At 34.3% G+C, this 21,880-nt stretch overlaps 1 long non-coding RNA gene across 2 annotated transcripts; it reads left to right on the forward strand.

Moving 5' to 3' along the window:
- The first annotated feature begins 15,831 nt into the window (after positions 1-15,831).
- Positions 15,832-19,564, forward strand: LOC117227225 (uncharacterized). Of its 2 annotated transcripts, XR_004492021.2 has the most exons (4): positions 15,832-16,113; positions 16,476-16,591; positions 16,699-17,020; positions 18,078-19,564. It is a non-coding gene; the product is annotated as an uncharacterized LOC117227225 (long non-coding RNA). The 2 variants fall into 2 exon arrangements; XR_004492020.2 differs by lacking the exon at positions 18,078-19,564 and having other exon boundaries at positions 16,699-17,411.
- The last annotated feature ends 2,316 nt before the right edge of the window (positions 19,565-21,880 follow it).

Genomic DNA, 21,880 nt, shown 5'->3' on the forward strand with positions numbered 1-21,880 from the left:
AAAACTCGTTGCAGGTCAGTCAAACCCGGTTGAGCGGTTGCTTAACACGATGAACTCCGGTTAGCGCTGTTCGAACACTTCGCGAGAAATTTCTAATGGATTTAGCGCGTTTGCACCGGGATGTAGAGGCTCATCAATTACGAGATACAAGCTTCTACAGAAACTATGCAAACACTGCCGATGGTAACTGGTTTGCGAGTGCTGCATCTGTCCTGGATTCCGCGTTCTAATCGCGAGGAAAACACATTTTATGTTTAATCCTCTTGTTAGAATAGAATTCTGCTATGTCTGACCTTTACTATCGAATACCAAACTCGAGCTGCATGTACGTGTTTTCGTGATAACACGGTTTAACCCGAGAAAGATAACCTACGTCGCAGAGGCGCCTGCGAAATAAACAACTGACTGCACCGTGGATGACGCAAAGACTGGAAGCACCCACTTTGCCAAGGCATGTGCGAAGCAACATTGAAAATATTCTTCCAAAATCTGCTGTACAGGCTTCCACAGATGATGAAGAAGAACCCTCGGCCAAAAAAGGCGTTATTTGCAGTCTTTGCACGTCTAAAAAGAAAAGAATGTCAAAGATGACCTGTGCCAAATGCAAAAAGACAGTTTGTGGTGAACACAAGAAAGACGTTTGTCATGACTGTCTCTAAAGAAATTTTTTATAATATTATAGTTTTTTTTACACTGATTATATTATAGTCTACTAGTTTGTAAGGATAAAACACTATTTTTTGTGATATTTTACGGGATTTGTTCCCATAAACCGAAGACTGTTGATTTTTGTTAATTTTTCATAGAGGTCTAGTGATTTAAGTTTAAAATTACTTAAAATATAAAAAAATATAATATAAATGCATTTTATTTTTACAATAATGCCAAACCTTTAAAATGACTAGATTAACTTAAATAAATATCCATTGTTAGTATAAAATTGACGCCTTAGAAAAGCATGCGCCTCTGAAGCGTATGGTTATCTTTTACGTACGTTGTCATATGGTTATCTTTCTAGGGTTAAAGTTATACTGCATTTTGTAGATCGTTTGGATTGATGAATATCACAGCGATGTATTTTATTTTAGTATTCATTTTATCTAGCTTACAAAGAGATCCGTCAGAGTTTGAAATCGTTTTCTCGAAAGGAATATCGAAAACGTGTACAGTAGAACCTCGATTACCGGAATTCTTATTAATGGAGCGGTCGGTTATCGGAACATTCATTAAGCGAAAACTCCATTATCAAAATTTCTGAGAGGTGCTACCGCCTGCCCTCTCCGCCAGATGAATTCTCCTTTCCCGGAAGTAACACTGTCCGACACGATTTTTGATTTCCTATAGCCACTATGAAATTCTTGTAGAGCTTCACTTCCCGATCGAGGATCCGAAAACCGAATTGCTCCATCACTCTCAGTTTTCGAAAAAAACGAGCTTGTGTAAAAACCCAAAATTTTCGACAAAAATGAGGTATTGCATGAAAAGTAAAAACGTTAGAAAGTTCTAATCGGTGTTAAAAGACAGACGAGAATTTCCGGAATACAGTGGCATGCGATTTATTAATTGTTTTTGGTCCTAAATAGCAATAAATTAATGTCAAAGTTTAAAAAATTGTCGACGTGCGCAGTTTCTGCGCAATATTTTTGTACTTTTACGAAAAGTTGTTTGTCCTGCACAAAAACTCTACTCAGGATCGGATTCTGTGGACATTTCCGAAGAAGAAACGGCCCGGTAACAGTGTCGGAACGATATACATTTCGAGTAGACCGAGAAAATGTTCGACGGCAACATGTACACGACGTTTTGCCGCCATATCCTTCGCTGCTCGCTTCTCTCTGTCCGACAGGGCGGAAGCTACGCGTAATCAACGCCGATGGAGGGATCCAATGGGGCACCCACTTTTCGTAAATATTTGAATTTTTTTTGGTACTATAATGTTCTGTTTTTTTTACATATTTCTATGGATAGTAATCACCAAACTGTGATATATTTCACGAAAAAAACCAGACCAGAGTATTTGCAGTGGGTAACGAAATATAAACGCCACATAATTAAATAAATATTTAAATATATATTTAACAATTTGTTTCAAGAAGTTAAACGTTTTGAAAATGATTATTATCGTATTATCGCTATAATTTAAATGATAACTGTATACTATAAAACTTTCAAATTAAATTTCTAGTTTCATATGTCCTGAAGAAATATTGATAGTTATTTTGCATTAATGAGCATGTTATTAATGACAATTTATAATTAAAGTTTGAAAGTGCGATTCCAAGTAAAAAAAAATTGTTATTTCATTGAACAAATTGGCAATTACTTAGTTGCCAACCCAATGTAATGTGAAATGACATTTGGAACACACTTGTCTATCATACTTAAGTAAATATGAAGTTCTCCCTAATTGACCCTTAGTTTGTACACAAACGTAGATAATTTGGGAAGAGGAAATACGATGATTCGAGCCTTGAGACTCTTTTTTATGGTTATTGACAATCGGTAACTATAAAACTTTCAAATTAAATTTCTAGTTTCATATGTCCTGAAGAAATATTGATAGTTATTTTGCATTAATAAGCATGTTATTAATGACAATTTATAATTAAAGTTTGAAAGTGCGATTCCAAGTAAAAAAAAAATTTTTTATGTCATCGAACAAATCGGCAATTACTTAGTTGCCAACCCAATATAATCGGCATAATATTGGAAAATTGTCAATCTCCAGAATCAGATATTGTCAAATTCTACGAAATAATTCTTCTATTTATTTCCGTGTACTTTTGTCAATTTTGATGCACAGTAGATACAGTACGCAGAAAATCACAGAATATTTAATACATTTCTGTAACCTTGCCCAAGATTTCTGCTCATATCCGTTGATATAAATCCTACCGACGCAAACCAATTAATTTAAAATCAATCCATAGATTCATAACGCAACGCTTTTATTCACTATCTCGTTGATACGTATTGAATTTGCCATTTTCAAATGATTCATTGCTAAACCGTAAATGTCCGCGCTACAAGTCATATTCAAATCAGCATAGATTATCATTCATAGAAACTATCCAATACTTACGCAGTTGCATCATAGCGAAACGACATCGGGAACACGAGGTGTCACAGATTCCGTTTAAAATGACCATTAGTCGTGTTTCGTTTGAGACGCAGACGGACTCGCGTGCAACTATAAAGAAGGGCGGACAGCAGTTAACCCTAGAAAGATAACCATATGACAACGTACGTAAAAGATAACCATACGCTTCAGAGGCGCATGCTTTTCTAAGGCGTCAATTTTATACTAACAATGGATATTTATTTAAGTTAATCTAGTCATTTTAAAGGTTTGGCATTATTGTAAAAATAAAATGCATTTATATTATATTTTTTTATATTTTAAGTAATTTTAAACTTAAATCACTAGACCTCTATGAAAAATTAACAAAAATCAACAGTCTTCGCAGGCGCCTCTGCGACGTAGGTTATCTTTCTCGGGTTAAATAACTGGTATCGCGGATCACACGAGCCCCGTGCGCCCGGGAATGACAAAATGAATAATCGCTTCCGTATGCGGTCGATGAATCATTCCGGAAACAGAGAGTGCAGCTGGGGACTTGACGCGGGAATTATAGATGGATTCAGGTTCGGTGACAGTACAGGGGAAATCTCTTTGGACTTATTTTTCGCGCGTTCGATTTATTCGGTTCAAACGCGGGACAGAAACAGCCGCGACAACATGACAGGCTACACTCACGGCTATGCGACGCACGTCGTATTGTCCACGACTGCATGCCACTTAATCTTGTTTCAACCTTCCAGATCTCTCTTCCTTCTCGTTCCTCTCTTTCAGTGCTTGAAACATTCGTCCAGCTCCCTCGAATTTGTTGTCCGTCAAGCCACTTCTGCTGTCCCGAGAACACGAGAAACCTGGAACACGAATTGCCAACGGACGCTCGACAAAAGTTTGCCATTCTAATCCATTTGCCGTTCGGATCCAATTTCCATTCAGTCTAATCGGCCAAATTTTTCTTCTGCTTACAAAGTACGCGTCTCGAAGCAAAATTAACCTGCTCCGTGCTTTCGTGGCACTTGAAAATTTCTCAGATACGAGATAGTTATTTACAAATACATTCACATTGGCGAATCAATGTTGTTTCCACTCTCTTTACATTGTAGGCAATTTTCTAGTTGGCAACATCAATCTTTCTCCCATTTCGCATTTGTAACTCTTTTTCGGATTATAATTCTCAAACGATCAAAAAGCTTGATTAATCATTCGCTGTCACACTGGGTCAAAATGTCCCACATTTTTTGTTCGACAAAATGATATTATCGTGAGAAGAATGAAATTCAGAATTAATTCAATGCGCTTGGAACCGAAGTATCGAGTTCTAATAAAGGAAACGATGTTCTAGAATGTTCCAATAATATTCTCACATTTTTAGGACTGAATAGTATTGCTGGTTTTTTGGCGACAGTTAGTTTATTACTAACATTATTGTAGACGTAAACAAATGGTCATGTATTTATATTATCTACTAGTATAGGAATTTTCACATTATTTATAAATGAAATGCAGCAAAGCAATTGCGATGTTTGTTGTGACACAAAGCAATTAGATAAATCACTCCTTTATAGGAAACTCGAGGAAAGAAAATATCTCTCCAAGTAACACATTGAAGGTTATCACCCACCACATTCAAATGTCAAAAAACATATAACTTACTCGCCAAAAGTAATGTCAAGTCTTTTATTTCACACATGCTCTATTGTCTATTGTTATCAACGTGTATTCGGAAACGAATACACTCAGGTTTTTGAATAAAATTAAGTGGAACTGGAATGTAGACAATTGGCAACAATATTTAAGGGTTAAGGATAACGTACAAGAGACGAATTAATTACAAAAATCAACATCGCCTGCGAAGAAATTAGACAAAATTACAAGCAACTGAAATCAAGAATAAATTCAATGACTCGTCGATGTCAACTTTGTGTCAACAAAAGCGAGCGTCACATTGAAATGGAGATATACACACATACACACAGTCCTCACGCTTATAGTATAATCTTTATAATATAATATAACCTTTGTTCCCGTTTACTAATTGTCTCCTTGCCGCAGCTATCGTTTTCACTATTAGCCGAAAACGGTCGACGGCGGTCAATAGCGGCCGATAATTGTGGCAATGGGGTAGTTAGTAACAGGAGGAATGTAAATACAAAGATGCCTTCTTGTCGCGTGAGGACTATAATTATATTTAACAGTGTTTAAATCATACTTCGTATTTTTGTCACAATTTCATAACAAAATATTTATGGATTTCAGTTATAGATGCCTCTCACTCCCATTTTTATGATATCCATAAATGTTATATTTTAAAATTATTATTATTATTATTTGCGTGAAAGGTGCTGAGTCAGATAACTCTTTAGTTGTCTGATGACGAACATCGGGGATAGACACCACGGATACGAAATAAATGTACGAACGTTCTTGGATATAATATCTGGTATTATTGAAATTACATCCTGCCAAGAGTACACATCGAAACTGTCGAACAAAGTAGACTCAGCAATGATAATAACAACCGACACATCGCGTTTGCGAAAATGCCGCCCCATTAAAACTGGACTGCGGCGGTGAAGAAATTGTTGGTGTATATCTCAAGTAAACAAGCGATTTCGGTTTTTTCCAAAAGCGAACAGTCCTTTTACGCAACGGGATTCGCGCATCTACTGTAACAGGTTATTACAACGAATCCGCCCGAGGCGAGCAATGGCAATAATTTCTTAATCGAATCTGCGCGCCTTTTATGTAAAGCAGCGCGCGTTAAAAGTGTCTCCAATTTAGTATACCAAAAAGACGATTTTTCTTTACGTTTTTCCACAACGCTTCGCACTGATAAAAGCTCGTGTCGAATTGGTATACGTAAAATACAAGTGACCACGAAAATTGTAAACGTTTTCAAATCAGCATATTATTTTCGAGGTAACGCGTCGATAAGGTGCCTCTTTTTCGATATTAACGGGACTCTTTCTAATCACTTTCCTTCGATCCAAGTGTAAAATAAAAAATAAAAAAAGATTTGATCGAATCACGGCGACCTTGAAATAATATAAAACACTACGAAACTTTGTAAATATGGCATGTCCTCGTGGCTTTAGGACTGCGTAATATCTGGATCCATATTTCACGATAAGGAAAGAAAGATGAGGATCTGTCATCCTACATTGCGGAATATCAATTTCAAAAACGATGTAACCATCCCAAAAGAAACACTGTATTTTTCGCCGTAGCCGCCAAATTTCAAAAGAGATTTTTTACAGCGATATTGACGAAGCTGGAGCTACCTAACGCTGAGACAAACACAAACTCGCGCACTCAATTCATATAATTTATACAATTATTTATACGTAAATATAATAAAATAATAATTTATACGTATATTATAAAACGTAATAACTTTTTTAAAATTTAACTGGACGACTTGAATTTTTCTTAGATGATAGAGGAACTAGTCTACTAGACGATGACTGAAATGCCTTTTTTAAATTTTGCTATTTCTTGGAATGATGAAATAAACATAAAAAGCTTTCGTTTTTAACTTTTTTTTTATCTGAGCCTATGACAAAATATAAAAAATGCCTTTCGTAGATCTCGGTAAATCATGTGCATGCTGAAAATTTGATCGAAATCGGCTAACCCAGAGTCGAGTTACATTTGAAAGATTTAAAAAAACTGTAGATTTCTTCCAATTTTTGGTTAAACTCGTGATGAAATTGCGATTTTTGCCATCTTTAATTTGTTGTAACTCGTAACTACGTCAACCGATCTCGATAAAATTTTCAGCATGCATGTAAGTTACCGAGATCTACAAGAGTTATTTTTTTAAATTCCCGTTATAGGCTCGGATAAAAAAGTTAAAGAAACGAAAGATTTTTCTTTTCTTTTTTCATTCCGAGCAATAGCAAAATTTAAAAACAGCAGTTTGGCTATCGTCTAGTAGATCAGTCTTGCTACCATCTAAAAAAATTCAAGTCGCTTAATTCAATTTTAGAAAAGTTATTAGGTTTTAAGAGGTTTACGAACACTTTTGTGGGCCACTGTATGTATGTGTAGATTCATGGGAAAAATGCCCACGGGTTTCGAACCCGCGTCCTTCCAATTCTTCTAATCTCCATACGTTTAATTTATAAACTAATAACTTCTTTAATAATAAAATTTTTAATTAGGCGAAGCGGTCTAAATTTTGTTGGGATGTTATACGAGTTAGTATACTAGACAATATGTAAAAACTAATTTTCAACAACTGCAATTGGTTGTGATGACAAACAAAATAAAAACAATGATGTTTCTATCGGATCCTGAACGAAGATTTAAACAGTGTATTTTGCAGATCTCGGTAATTTATACGCATGCTGACAATTTCATTGAAATCGGATGACGCATAACCACTGAAAGATGTAAAAATTACCTGTTCTTGGTTGAAATTCGTGAAAAGCCGCTATTTTCAGCAACATTGAATGATAACAGCTCATAACAACGTCAACAAATTTCAATGAAATTTTCAGTATAAGTTATTAAGATCTGCAAAACGCATTTTTCTAAATTTTTGCTGCTGGCTCGGATAAAAAGTTATGAAAAAACATAAATTTTATTGTTTTAAAATCCCAATCAATTGCAACGGTTGAAGACTGCTTTTTAGCCATTCAATAGAAAACTAATCCCTCTAACGTCCTCCCAAAAAATTAAATCGCTTTACTCAATTATAATAAATTTGTTCCGTTTAAAAATGTCTAAGAATACTTTTTACACCGACAGTACATCAAAATAAGGTGATTAAATGAAATCCCGTCAAAATATTAAATGGTACACCTTACCAGCAAGTTTATCGATTTTTGCATATAATGTAGTATTGAACTTAATAGTTTGATTTTTAGCGGTTCCAATTTTATGTTTACGGTGAAGACGAAAGCATTGGTTTAATAATTCCTAACAGCATTTTAGTCAACAGAGTGTGACAAAGCGTGAAATAATGTTCCGTGTGTCGTTTCTGAAGATTCCGAATCAGATAAGACGACATTAAGAAATTCAACCGAATACATCTTTTGACATTTCGTTCTGTTCGGTTGCACGTGTACCTGCAAAACGTGTTATTTCCGAATGTTTAACTATTAACACTTTATCGTCCGGTCGTGGTTGAGGCTGCCACTCAGTAAGGACTGGCTTAGTCGCGCGCGCATTTGCTCCCAGTACCGGCTAAATTTTCGCTATTCATTGTGTTGTGCTTATTCCTTTAAAAATAATAATAAATAATAATATAATTATTATAATTATAATTCATAAGGATATGGGGAGGTCAGCATACAGGAGGTCAGCTACTAACAAAACAGTAAAGAAGCGAAAACCGTCGATAGCTAAAAGTCGATTAATAGGCTATCGGTCGATAAGCATTGGCAATCGAAAAGCCGATTAATAGGCTAGCGATCGATAAACATTGGCAATCGAAAAGCCGATAAATAGGCTAGCGGTCGATAAAGTGTTAAATCGCTTTGACAGATCTCGACAAGAAAGAAGTGGCGAACTGCCGAGTGAGGGACGAGAGTTTCAGTTACCTCGGACGTGCACGCAACGATACTAACTCCGTGAGATACAATGTGTATTAATTTTTATATCCCGTGAGTGCCATGCCCGACGACAGAGTCAAAGGAAACTGGTTCTGAATACAGCAGATCTTTGCGTGCGCGAAACCATTGATCCCGCCGGAGCAGAGAAAGGATTTAAATTCTTTGCGAGTCTCCGGTGAATTAGGGTATTTCAAATTCAAGCGGACTCGGCTCCCTTCAGCTTCGTATTATTATTATGGTCTTCCTCTGCAATTGGCGGCGAAGCGAGGACACATACACTGACGTTACCAATTATTCGAGTGAATAATTGAGGCAGAACCGTGTTGCGCTCGAAACGAAATGATTTTGTATAGGAAACAACTTGATAACTGGACTACAATATTTCACGTTCGGAAAACAAAATTGAATCATGCGGTTAATTTATTTGTTGGAACAAATTATTGTAGTGCAGTATTTCTGTAATTGCTATTTAGGTGGTTTTTTTTTATTGAACTTTTCACATCGTGTTGTCATTACTACTTTTTATACAAACATGTAACTTTTCTATCTAATTTTAGCTATTTTCGAAAACCGTTTCTTCTATAGAAAAATGTTTCAAGCGAAAGTTGTAGGATATGGAATGGGCCATACACTGATATAATTAATTTTTTTTCTATATTGCCATTTTATCGAGATTTGAAGGTCCATTTGAAAACATGTGTTGCTCACAATTGGCAATGTTTTGCCAAATCTTCTATATTCAGCACTAGTTGATCAATATCTCGGTAAGCATTAGATTTTAGACACATATTGTCTTACAGTTTTTTTATTCAGTTTCACATACTCTTGTCAGAGTAATTGGATCAGATATTATACATTATAATTAAAAAATTCAAAATGATCTTCAAATCTCGATAAAAAAGCAATATAGAAAAATATTAATCATATCGACGTACGCCTTATTTCACATACTACAACTATTGTTTCAAATCATTTTTCTATAGACGGAACAGTTCGAGTAATTTGGGTGACAGATCATGGTGGACCATCCTGTACACCTCTATCGTCTTATCTGAAAGAAAGCATACTTATTGACTTGTGTATTATGTACAATTTTGATATATGATTCAGAACCGCAGCTGTACGATAATTGTAAGTAAAAGTGTCGACTGTCCTAGTAATAACATAAAATTTATATACTCGTTTTGAAGTAGTTAGAAAAATGCCATACACAAGATGTTCCGCATTTTTCCGTACATAGTTCAGGAGTGTGTACTCCAAATAAAAATAAGACTAAAATATTGAGTTGGCAACTAAGTAATTGCCGATTTGTTCAATGAAACACAAATTTTTTTTTACTTGGAATGAAGTTCAATCTGTAATGTATTTTCCATTTTGTTCGATGACCTTCTGCCATCTCTCTGACAACTTGAAAATTCCACGCTCGTAGAAAGTCCGATCCTTTCCGGCCAAAAACTGAGTTAAGTGAGATTTTACAGCGTCATCATCATTAAAAGTTTTACCACGAAGGGAGTTGTCCAGGGATCGAAATAAGTGGTAATCCGATGGCGCGAGATAAGGGCTATATGGTGGGTGTAACATCGATTCCCAACCAATATCCATCAATTTTTGCCGAGTGGTCAAAGACGTGTGCGGCCTAGCATTGTCCTGCTAGAAAATGACACCTTTACGATTGACCAATTCTGGTCGCTTTTCCTTGACCGCTGCATTCAATTTGTCTAGTTGTTAACATTCACGGACAATAAAAAATAACATAATAATAATAATAATAATTTTATAATATAACATTTATGGATATCATAAAAATGGGAGTGAGAGGCATCTATAACTGAAATCCATAAATATTTTGTTATGAAATTGTGACAAAAATACGAAGTATGATTTAAACACTGTTAAATATAATTATAGTCCTCACGCGACAAGAAGGCATCTTTGTATTTACATTCCTCCTGTTACTAACTACCCCATTGCCACAATTATCGGCCGCTATTGACCGCCGTCGACCGTTTTCGGCTAATAGTGAAAACGATAGCTGCGGCAGGGAGACAATTAGTAAACGGGAACAAAGGTTATATTATATTATAAAGATTATACTATAAGCGTGAGGACTGTGTGTATGTGTGTATATCTCCATTTCAATGTGACGCTCGCTTTTGTTGACACAAAGTTGACATCGACGAGCCATTGAATTTATTCTTGATTTCAGTTGCTTGTAATTTTGTCTAATCTCTTCGCAGGCGATGTTGATTTTTGTAATTAATTCGTCTCTTGTACGTTATCTTTAACCCTTAAATATTGTTGCCAATTGTCTACATTCCAGTTCCACTTAATTTTATTCAAAAACCTGAGTATGTGCGTTTCCGAATACACGTTGATAACAATAGACAATAGAGCATGTGTGAAATAAAAGGCTTGACATTACTTTTGGCGAGTAAGTTATATGTTTTTTGGAATTTAAATGTGGTGGGTGATAACCTTCAATGTGTTACTTGGAGAGATATTTTCTTTTTTCGAGTTTCCTATAAAGGAGTGATTTATCTAATTGCTTTGTGTCACAACAAACATCGCAATTGCTTTGCTGCATTTCATTTATAAATAATGTGAAAATTCCTATACTAATAGATAATATAAATACGTGACCATTTGTTTTTGTTGCCAATAGTCTACATACAACTTTTTTTCAAAATATATACTCAATAATAACTAGGTAATAATACCTAGATTTTTCAATTTATTTTTTACGTAACCTATGACTACATTCCTATAAAAAACGATTTTTTAAAATTCAAAACAAAAAATCATGCATTTAAGGGTTAGCTTCCCGAACAAAGCATTTATGGACTTTCTGTCATATAACATTTTAGTCTTACTTTTACTTACAGGACACACTCCCGCAGTATGTATGAAAAAATACGGGATACCCTGTATTTTTAGCTGTATCGAATTCTGCATAACAATATACAGCGACTTTATTTCATACTGTTTGCAAAATGGTTCTATATTATAATGTAAAAATAGATAAACATCGAGTACGTAAAAGTGTGTACATTTTTACTTATTATACTTATTGTCTTATAATCTCATGATCTCATGATCTTATAATCTTAATACGGTCGAAAAGGAACAGTTGAAGGAAATGCCTGTTTCATTTTGTAAGTTAAGAGGCCATGAAACATACCAGCTGCTTACACGCGAACGGGATGCCCGTGGATTAAAGAATGAATTCTGATCTTAACGAGGTAATCGCACAGCCTCCCATCTTTGTCCCGAAATGACCACGACATTCTGCGCTGAAAGGCTTAAGGAAAGGGGGCGTCAACGAGGCGTCGCGCGTCGGTATACTGTGCAATCGTTTACCGTTGCAGACGCGAGTCATAAAATCTAACGACCTAAGGAAAGTATATAGGGTGTAATGTAACGACGAACAGAACCTATGATTTAATGATTTTAAACGCGAGAGTTAAGTGAATTGTAGTGTGGATGGTTTTTGCGGAGATCTGTATTCTCCGAATGAGTGGTCTTAGAAGTTGATGTGAATTTTATATTGTTGACTAATAAATTTCAAGTGGTTGGGTCCGTTTCTTATGGCGATTAAACACTTGATTGACGATCATTTTAACTGAGCATGATAAAAAGATCAGGCCACTTCTAAGAAAATAATTTTCTCCTTATAAATTATGTTTATCCTTTATTACTTTTCACTGCCTCCGAGACATTCAAAAATGTATGTTCGAGAAGTCTATCGTTTTTCACGCGATCTGTATGCGTATGTTACTAGTTTGTTAGCCACATTTATGATGAGAATAGTTTTATTACGTAATTCATTTATTTATTAATGCTCTAAACTAGACGATTCGTTTAGCAAATATAGGATTGTCACATATATATAGACTCGATAATACTTTTTATTCATTTGCAAATTCTTGCTGAACATTATTTAAGGAAACCATAAATTAACTTAGTCGTTCCATATCGGAATTAAATAAGAAGAAACTAATACAAAGAGAAAAACAGTGCTTGATTTTTAGAAGCTTTGCTATTAGTATAATACGTTCACATAATCTTCTATCTTGTCAGTGCTCATGTAATTGATCAAAATAATTTTCAAAATAATTTACAACCACCAATAAAAGGAGACAACATTCTGAAAAATTGACCTATTAGATAACTTTTGAATAGATTATTAGTGCAAACATTTTGTTGCGACATATAAAAATATTAGTAAAAATGGCATCTTAACTTGATGAGATGTTACTCTAACAGTTTTCTTCAAGTAGTGCCACAAACATTTTTTTTTCAGAAAAAGTTTCATGTGACCTTGAGGGAGTTAGCTATACGGTTCAAGGTCACCATGGTCCTGTGCAGTCGCGTTTCTCTGCCGTGGTAATGTAAACTGTTACCACTGACCATTAGATCGAGGTTTAAAACGATGACGCGTCGCTTTACTGGTGTTATCCATGATTAAAACTACATTTAACAGGATATTTTCGTAGAAATGGCGGCGATACCTTTCATTTCCGCGGCAATTTTAATGTGTTCCCTGTGAGACACGATGACAACATCGCAATTGTTTACGTGTTTAAAGCAGTCGTTTTTCGTTTCCAGCCAACGCGTCTAAATAAACCATTTATCCTTGCGAGAAGCCTTCAGACGTTATAAAACAGGACAAATAGGAAAATCGCTAATGTAACAACCCTAATACAGTTTTAATATTCTACCTTGTGCTTGCGAGTAGCTTTACGAGCGCGTTGATTCTCCCCTTTACTGCATTCCTCGTTTCCTTGGCGTCGCACAGTGAGGCAAAGTGACGAATTGTGTAGAAATCAAAGATCTTTTCATAGAAATGAGATAAAGCGACGATCTTTGTTCATTATAACCCTTAGCACTCCGAACCATTCTGGACGTTGGTTACCAGCTATTCAGCGCCACTTTTCGGCAGAAACGGGCATTTACAGACCCTCGTATTATTTAGTATGGTTTTGGAACTAACTAACATATTATAATGATATTGGACTTATATGAATTGGCTGAAATCGAGAAATTTGCAAAAAAGTCAATATTTTATTTTTTGTAATTTTGTTATTGTTTGTTTTATAATTTTATTTTGTTGTTGTAATCGCTATCTATGCGAACTTTTTCTCTCGTCGCCTTGTTGCTTGGACGATATCACTATCACTGCTATCAAAACGATAGACTAACGGTAGAAGAAAACCTTCTACATATCTGTAGTAACATTTCTGTGTAACATTTCTAACATATCTGTATAAACGTCTATCTGGAGCTCATCTTCACTACTACTTGTGTCATGAGACTCATTCGTGTTTGAACGTTTTGCGTATTATAATATATTTGCGTAATGTAATATAGTATAATATAGTATAGAATTATATTATAATATAATATAGTATAGTATAGTATTATGTTATAATATAGTATAATATAGTATAGTATAGTATTATATTATAATATAGTATAATAATATAGTATGGTATTATATTATAAAATAATATAGTATAGTATAGTATTATAAAATAATATAGTATAGTATAGTATTATAAAATAATATAGTATAGTATAGTATTATGTTATAATATAGTATAATACAGTATAGTATTATATTATAATATAATATAATATAGTATATTATAGTATTACGTTCTAATAAAAAATATGAATAAATACATAGGTTGAAAATTTCTAATTGTTCTTACTAACTCACAAGATGATATTTACCAAAAAAACTTTTACCAAACAATTTATTTACCAAGAGAAGAATCACTTTTCCGATTTTCTCACTCGTTAGATCTATCTATACCGCTCGACGCTTCGAACCAGACCGAGTTCAGCTTTGAAAATCTTTTCCTCCAGATTTTATGATTATAAATCTCACTGTACAGTGCGTGCTATGTTCGCATACCGATCTTTCTTCTACAAACTTGTCTTATCGCTCTTTTCAAGTGGCGTTTTTGAAGTGCTCGGACCATCGTGAACACGCCTCTCACGTTCTCGTCAAAACCCGCTGACATTTCTTGTATATATCTTAGTAATTTTACTATATTTTGATTTGATTTCTTGCGCCATTTCAAGAGAAAACTTCAGGGAAACATGCATGTCTTAAAAGGTTGCGCTGAAGTAACTCAATTCCCCGTAATCACTAATAAACTTTAATGTCCCACGAGAGGGGACATCCGAGTGATATGCTAGAATTACGATGTCCCACGAGAGGGGACAGCGGAGTGCAAAAGGTTAAAGCTGAAATGAGAGAGCTAGAGAGACTGTAGTATGCACACTTTTTAGCCGTGTTACGAAATTATCACTAGATTCACTAATTTTTTAAATACATATGTTGGTTTTTAGTTACGTAATGAAATATATGTAAATAGTAACTCCTCCTCTGCGGTGACCGTTTCATTTCGCACTGTCGAATGTAGTATACATATTTTTACGATTATAAGCAAATTTGACTCATGAAATGATTTAATAGTTAATCGCTTTAAACACGCGACATTTATGGCTTACATGAAGAAAGTTCTTATCAGAATTCTGAAATCACCTGACACGTAAACATCCATGTTCAATCTTGTCAATTTATTAGTTAGCTGAGACCAAAAAAGCCTTATCTAACCACATCTTTCATCATTCCGATACATTTTTAGCGAATAGAAATAAAGTCAATTTTTTGGAATAAAAATTTGGTCCACCAAGGTAATTTCGATATTTACTTGTAAAAGGTATATTCCAACTGATATTTATTTTACATCTAATTGTAGGGTTGCTATTACGGGAAAAAGTAAAAAAAAATTTCTTTTCCTAAAAGAACTAATAGAAATAAGGGAAAAACTAATTAAAATAAGGGAATCAGATAATGAATCGGATACAACGGATATGGAACTATGATAACGAAATTGAAATAGAGGAGGGAGCAAAAAAATGTCTAATTCTGAAACCGAAAGTAAAGACGAAGTTTTTCGTTATATAGCATAAAAAATGTTTTCAATGTTTGGCGGCGGGTCGAAGTGTCGTGGGTTCGTGGTCATCGGAAAGGAGAGGGGAGACGTTTCGTCCGGGGCCCGCTAGAGGACTCATCAGTAAGGCTATTGTGGCGTGCGCACCTGCAAGCGGCACACAGCGCCACCTGCAACTTTGTAACTAGCTGTTGCTAGGCGAACCACTGGGCTCCCCATCAGTCTAATATCAACCTCCCAAGAGTATAGACGTACAATCAGTCTAAGGACGTACGCATAAAGTTAAATAAAACACGTTACAAGTTAGTTAAATTAACTGTTTCCTTTATTACCGAAAAGCCATCGTCCCCAGTTCTCAGAGAATCCAATTTAAGAGAACATAATACCAAGCAAACCGCCACACTATCCTAGCGGACCCTTGCCTTAGACGTGGGGGTAGTAAGGACGAAGTCTCTCTATATATAGGGATCGAGGCGGATCGGTTACTAGCCGGAAGAGGAGCCCTCTGCTGGCGGTACGATTGTTTCTTTGTGTTATTTGAGATATTTATGCGGATATATTTGCAGCTAGTTAGAAATCGCATTCAGCATAGAAAAACTAAAATTTCTTGCAAGTTCTCGGAACGTTTCCTGAATTATCGTTACTAGTAATTCATATCTTTTTTAGTACATCTGTATTTGTTCTATTTTGTATTTGTACTACAAGTCAAGATCACCTTGACTGTTTTAAATGCCGTCCTGCATATCATTGACTTGTGTAGTAGAAAAATAATAGTTTTTGATATTTGGTATAACTGAGACTTCTCAGTAAACATACTACTTATGCGCGTCAAAAGACGTTAATAAACATAGTTAATGTTAATAGATTACTTTATAGTTTAAAGATATTCGAAGAAAACTGGTTGTGCCAATACTTTTTTGACCCACTGTACATCGTTTGGACATTACGCACGCATTAATTGCGTTAGAAACTGTAACGCATTCCACATTTATGTATGTATTTTCTCTAATTATTTAATAATTTGCGTAAACATAGCGACGTGAAATCTCAATGCTACAGATTATTAGATTCGCTGCTCTACTAGTCCATTGTATTTCAGTAACTAGTGCGCCCAGATTAACTGTGGCATTAAATCGTAATGCATTTCCGAGCGAGGATTACAATCGTAAATCTAATTAGGCGTGTACTTGCGTGACAGCGTGGAAATTTGATACAACGAAAGACGGAATCGATTCTATAAATAACTGCAGTGTTCTGTACTTTCTTGATTCCATTAATAGTGGGAGAATGCATCACGCGATCTTCTCTCACCCTGCACAATGCTGTATTTGTTGCTGTATCGGGTACTATGTTGAACTGGAAATTGAATTTGTAACAGGAAAAATGGATAGCAAAATGTATTTGGAAATAATTAACTCAAGGTAAGGAGACTGTGACAATGATAACATATCGCGATAATTTTACAAAAACAATAACCTACAAGGGAAAACAACAAATCAAACGGGAAATTGTTCTTGAATACGATCAGCAGATGGGCGGTGTTGATTTGAAAGATCATGTACTCCATAGCTATATGATCGAAAAGAAGCGTTTACAGAAATGGTATTAAAGTGATTTCGTCACTTCTGCGTGCGTGTGCGAGCGTACGCGCGCGTATATGTGTGTATACATTTAAAACAGTCACCTCCCATTGTTCAGTGTTTTCCGTTAATAACTCGTAAACAAAGCCGCAGGTCGCATTTTTGCTAAGGAAAAAGCAACTTCAAATGACCTCAGCTACCCCTCATTTTCGGCTGTTAAAATAATTGTGGAACACCCTGTATATATATACTATAGTATATATAGTATATATATATAGTATAGTATAATATTATATATTATATATTATATATTATATACTATATTATATATTATATTATATTATATATTATATATTATATATTATATATTATATATTATATATTATATATTATATATTATATATTATATATTATATATTATATATTATATTATATTATATTATATTATATTATATATTATATATATCGTCTGCCTCAAGTATTTTTTTATATACTTTTTCAATATATCTAAATTTCTAAAAAACATCTGGATTTATAAACAGTCCCCAATCCGCCTTTTCGGAATTCGGGTACCCGAACTTTCTGGGTATTCAAAAGTTTCGGATGACGACTCGAATACAAAGAAAATGCCCGACCCGATTTTAACACGAAATCTCGGATACCTGCCCACCTCTGATTGATAATAACCCCGTTAGGAGTTCAATGACGTAATAAAATGAAGTTTTATGAAGGTGAAATTTTCTTTCTCAGTTTTTTTCTGCTTTATATCCAGTTTTTAAATTTCATTCCTCCCTTGCTACATGTTGTTAAACATTACTACCTTGTCAGGTAGTTAATTGGAAGATAAATGTTTGACCAGGTATGCTGCGATAATTATGTTTTCTTGCTTTCGAATCAGCCGAGCACGAAGGACTCAATCCCGCAGTCGTTGACGTGGACATTCAACAAGTGGTCGACGATTCATCAAAGACAGCATAAACTCCAAGGACTCCGTACGTACGCTAATTTGACAGCGCCTGCTTCGCGAAACGACGGAGGACTTTCTAAACCGATTCGTTAGAACGAAGACGCAGTAAACAATTTGATCGAAGATAATATTCATTCAACTGACATCGTATTGCGCGTATAAAGAATTGATAGTTTATGACCGTTTGATGTCTTAGAGGTGACTAATAGAGAAGTATAAACGCTGCTTGATTGCGGAAGCTACTTAATCCGAATCATAAATACAAGTCTGATGTCTATACTAGCTGACCATCGGTATTGAAACTTCGTATGCACGTTGCCTTGTCAAAATTAATTTCTGAAACGGTCGATGAACTGATAACCGCGAACTGGTATATTTTAGGTAACAGGTATTACAACGAATAGAAATTATTCGTACACCTTTTAATACGGAATAGCCTTTTTATAATTGGGTCAAGCGGCTGAGTTTGTTTAAAATTATTAGAGGGATTAGTTTACTAGGCAATGGCTATAAAAAATTATTTTCAAAAATTGTAATTTGTTAGCATGATAAAATAATTAAAAACTGCTTCTCAAATTTTTCATCTGTGCCTATAACAAAAATTTGAAAAATGCATTTTGTAGACGTCGGTAACTTATATGCCTGCTCAAATGACCTTGACACGAGCTGTAAACAATTAAAGATCGCGAAAATCGCAGTTTCTCACTAATTTCAACCAAAAACATGTGATTTTTACGTTTTTCAGTGTCTCGACCATGCATCGACAGATTTCGATGAAATTTTCAACATACATTAAGTTACGTAATTACATAGTTACATAGTTAATTTTTCGTTGTAGGCTCAGATAAAAAAGTTGAAAAACTATTTTTTAGTTCTTTGTTATATTAAACTAATAAAAATTTAGATCGCTTCTTTCAAAATTATAAAAAAGTTATTCCGTTTAAAAGGTGTACGAATACTTTCTACACACTCTATATACAGGGTGTCGTGATATAATCATAGAAATTTATAATTCTATTTAAAAAAACATTGATGACCTTGAAATCTCGAAAGATATGACCTTTGAAGAGAAAACGATTTCAATCACAACACGTGTTCTTTTGAATCAAACAATTTGTTTCTTAAGTATTTTCGCGTTATTTATAATCGAGTTACTGAGACACGCTGTGTACAAAGTATATAATCGACTACTTTTTTCTATCAAAGTCAATATCGATATTTATGATTCATAAAAATATTGTAATCACATGCATATTCTATTAACTTTCTATACCATTGCTGAAGAAACAAAATACATGTTGAACTAATGAAAACATACCAAGTCGAACGCATAGTATGTACAACAATCGTCCCAATTTTCTAATAAAGAGCACTGCTGCTAAATTGGTAGCAGCTGTTGCCAGCGGTCGTATAATAAATTTTTCGCAGGTGATACAGTCCTGCGAATCATAACGAGAATGCGGAACACCTCATACAGACCAAAATTCCCTCTACCAATTAGGTTATGTAATAATTTCCAGAAAAATTCAGCGTGTCTCTCTAATTTGAAACCTCTTATACAGGGTGATCCATCTAAATAAGACCAACTAAATGTCTCCCCTAATTGTTGAGGTACTACAAATATTATATATGCTATTTATAAATGGTTTGAAAAAAAATCATTGTATTGCAATAATATCTTTTTTCTAAGGTAATATTCTTCGGGAATTTTTTGCGTATAATCGTATAATTTTTTTACTGCATCGTGTAGCTCATATAAAAATATGTTCAGATATGTACATTAAATGACCTTGAAATGATCTTTGAGTTCAACAATGAAATGGAAACGAAAAATTGTTGTCTATCGAGACTTTAAAGACGGAAACGTTATTCGGGAATGTGCAAGTATCACTGAAAAAGTGTTACTATCAGTCCACGTCTCTAAAGTCTCGATAGACAAAACTTTTTCGTTTCACATTTAATTTTCGAATTTAAAGATTATTTCGAGGTTATGCAATATACAAATCTGAACAATTTACACAATGCAATGGAAAAAATTATACGATTATATGCAAAAAAGTCGATGATCTTGAGAAACTTCGAGGAAGATTATCTTAGAAATTAAAAAAACTACCTGCACAATTGAAGGAGATATTTAGGTGGCCTTATTCAGGTGGGCCACCCTGTATTGTATTTCTTTTATTTTATTCAACTAGGTTTATCATAATTGGTCCGTCACTTTGTAATTTGTTTCTAAACTGGGAGGAATCCGTAACTTAAAATGTTCGTTCATAACGAAAAGTGATGTCTAATAATTCTTTTAAAACCGCCTATCTTCACTGTCGCGATCAATCTCATCACCGGCTCCAATGATGATGAATAAGAACTAGGGTTAAACGAATGTTCATTCTGGATAACTACGATACGTTAACGTTCGCAGAAAAACGGTATTGAATTTAATTGTAAATCACGCTTTATGGCGTTTCCGTGGCATGTGGACCGTTTATTTTCGAGAAAATTGAATGTTAGCAAATCTGACAATTAAAAAATATAGGTTAATTATGTGAAGTCTGGGAATGTTTGTACTAATTTATCAATATGTAATTTGATTATTTAAATTTCTTTTAGGCGAATTTAACTAAAATAATATACAATTTTCAGGCTGCAAATGGACTTACATCACTTTCATAATTAGTCAATTGTAAATATCATTTAATTTCAATTTTGAAACAACAAATATCACTTTCTTTTTTTGCTAGAATGAATTTTCCTGTTTTTGTAAAGTGCTCTCTTGTCCGGCATTTCGCTTAATTTTGTTTATTCGTTGCGTATATTTTCCTTTATTTTCTTTTACAAGATCCAAGCTCTCTCAGTAACAATATCCTCATCTGATGAAGATTCTATCTCTATAATTCTTCTTCTCTTTTTACGCTTCATTAATTTGTTTTTCATAGTGGAATTATCTTCATCCTCCGATTCTAAGATTAATTCTTTTGTTTATATTCATGGGTCTTATTTCTGTGTAAATTTATTTAAAATAAAATAAAATAAATATTCTCAATTGTCATAAAATAACATTGATTTACTATTTCTTCTATCCATTGTTGGAGGAAAATAAAATAAGTAACCTAAAATAGTAACGTTCGGCACGCGAAATAACACAATTGTGAAGCCACCGGTGGCCACTAACCCCGCCACCTGTCTATGGAAATTGGACTTACACCATTTTCATAATCAATGGTTACGCAATTTCTTTTACCGGCCAATTTTAAATTGAACAAAGCATTGGCATTTTTTAAGATATTAAATACTAACTAGTTATAAACAAAAAGTTTACACTAAATAAAGCATAAATTACGTCATATCTCATTTTTTTTTAAAAAAGGACTTACACCACTTTCAAAATAAACGGTCCATATATAGTGTCACTTCTTATACTAATAGATTCGATACGGTAAAGATTACATAAAAGCGAGTGAACATCTATCAAAAGCATTATATTTCTTTCGCAGATTTTTGTGAATAACGAATGCAAAAAGCTCCACAGTCTCATTATATTTATTGTAATAAAACACGAAGAGTATCACGGGTCAATTAACATTGTGTAACGCTGAGATACAGCTACAGATTCTATTGAAACATAATATGATACAGAGTTTCCGTCTTAATATAAGCCGTCAAAGACAAAATAATGTATAACAACAGAGGACGCAGTTTATGAGAAAAACATTGGAGAGTTACCTGGGTTCATTTAT

This window comes from Megalopta genalis, chromosome 16 (genome assembly GCF_051020955.1).
Source record: "Megalopta genalis isolate 19385.01 chromosome 16, iyMegGena1_principal, whole genome shotgun sequence".
Taxonomy (NCBI): Eukaryota; Metazoa; Arthropoda; class Insecta; order Hymenoptera; family Halictidae; genus Megalopta; species Megalopta genalis.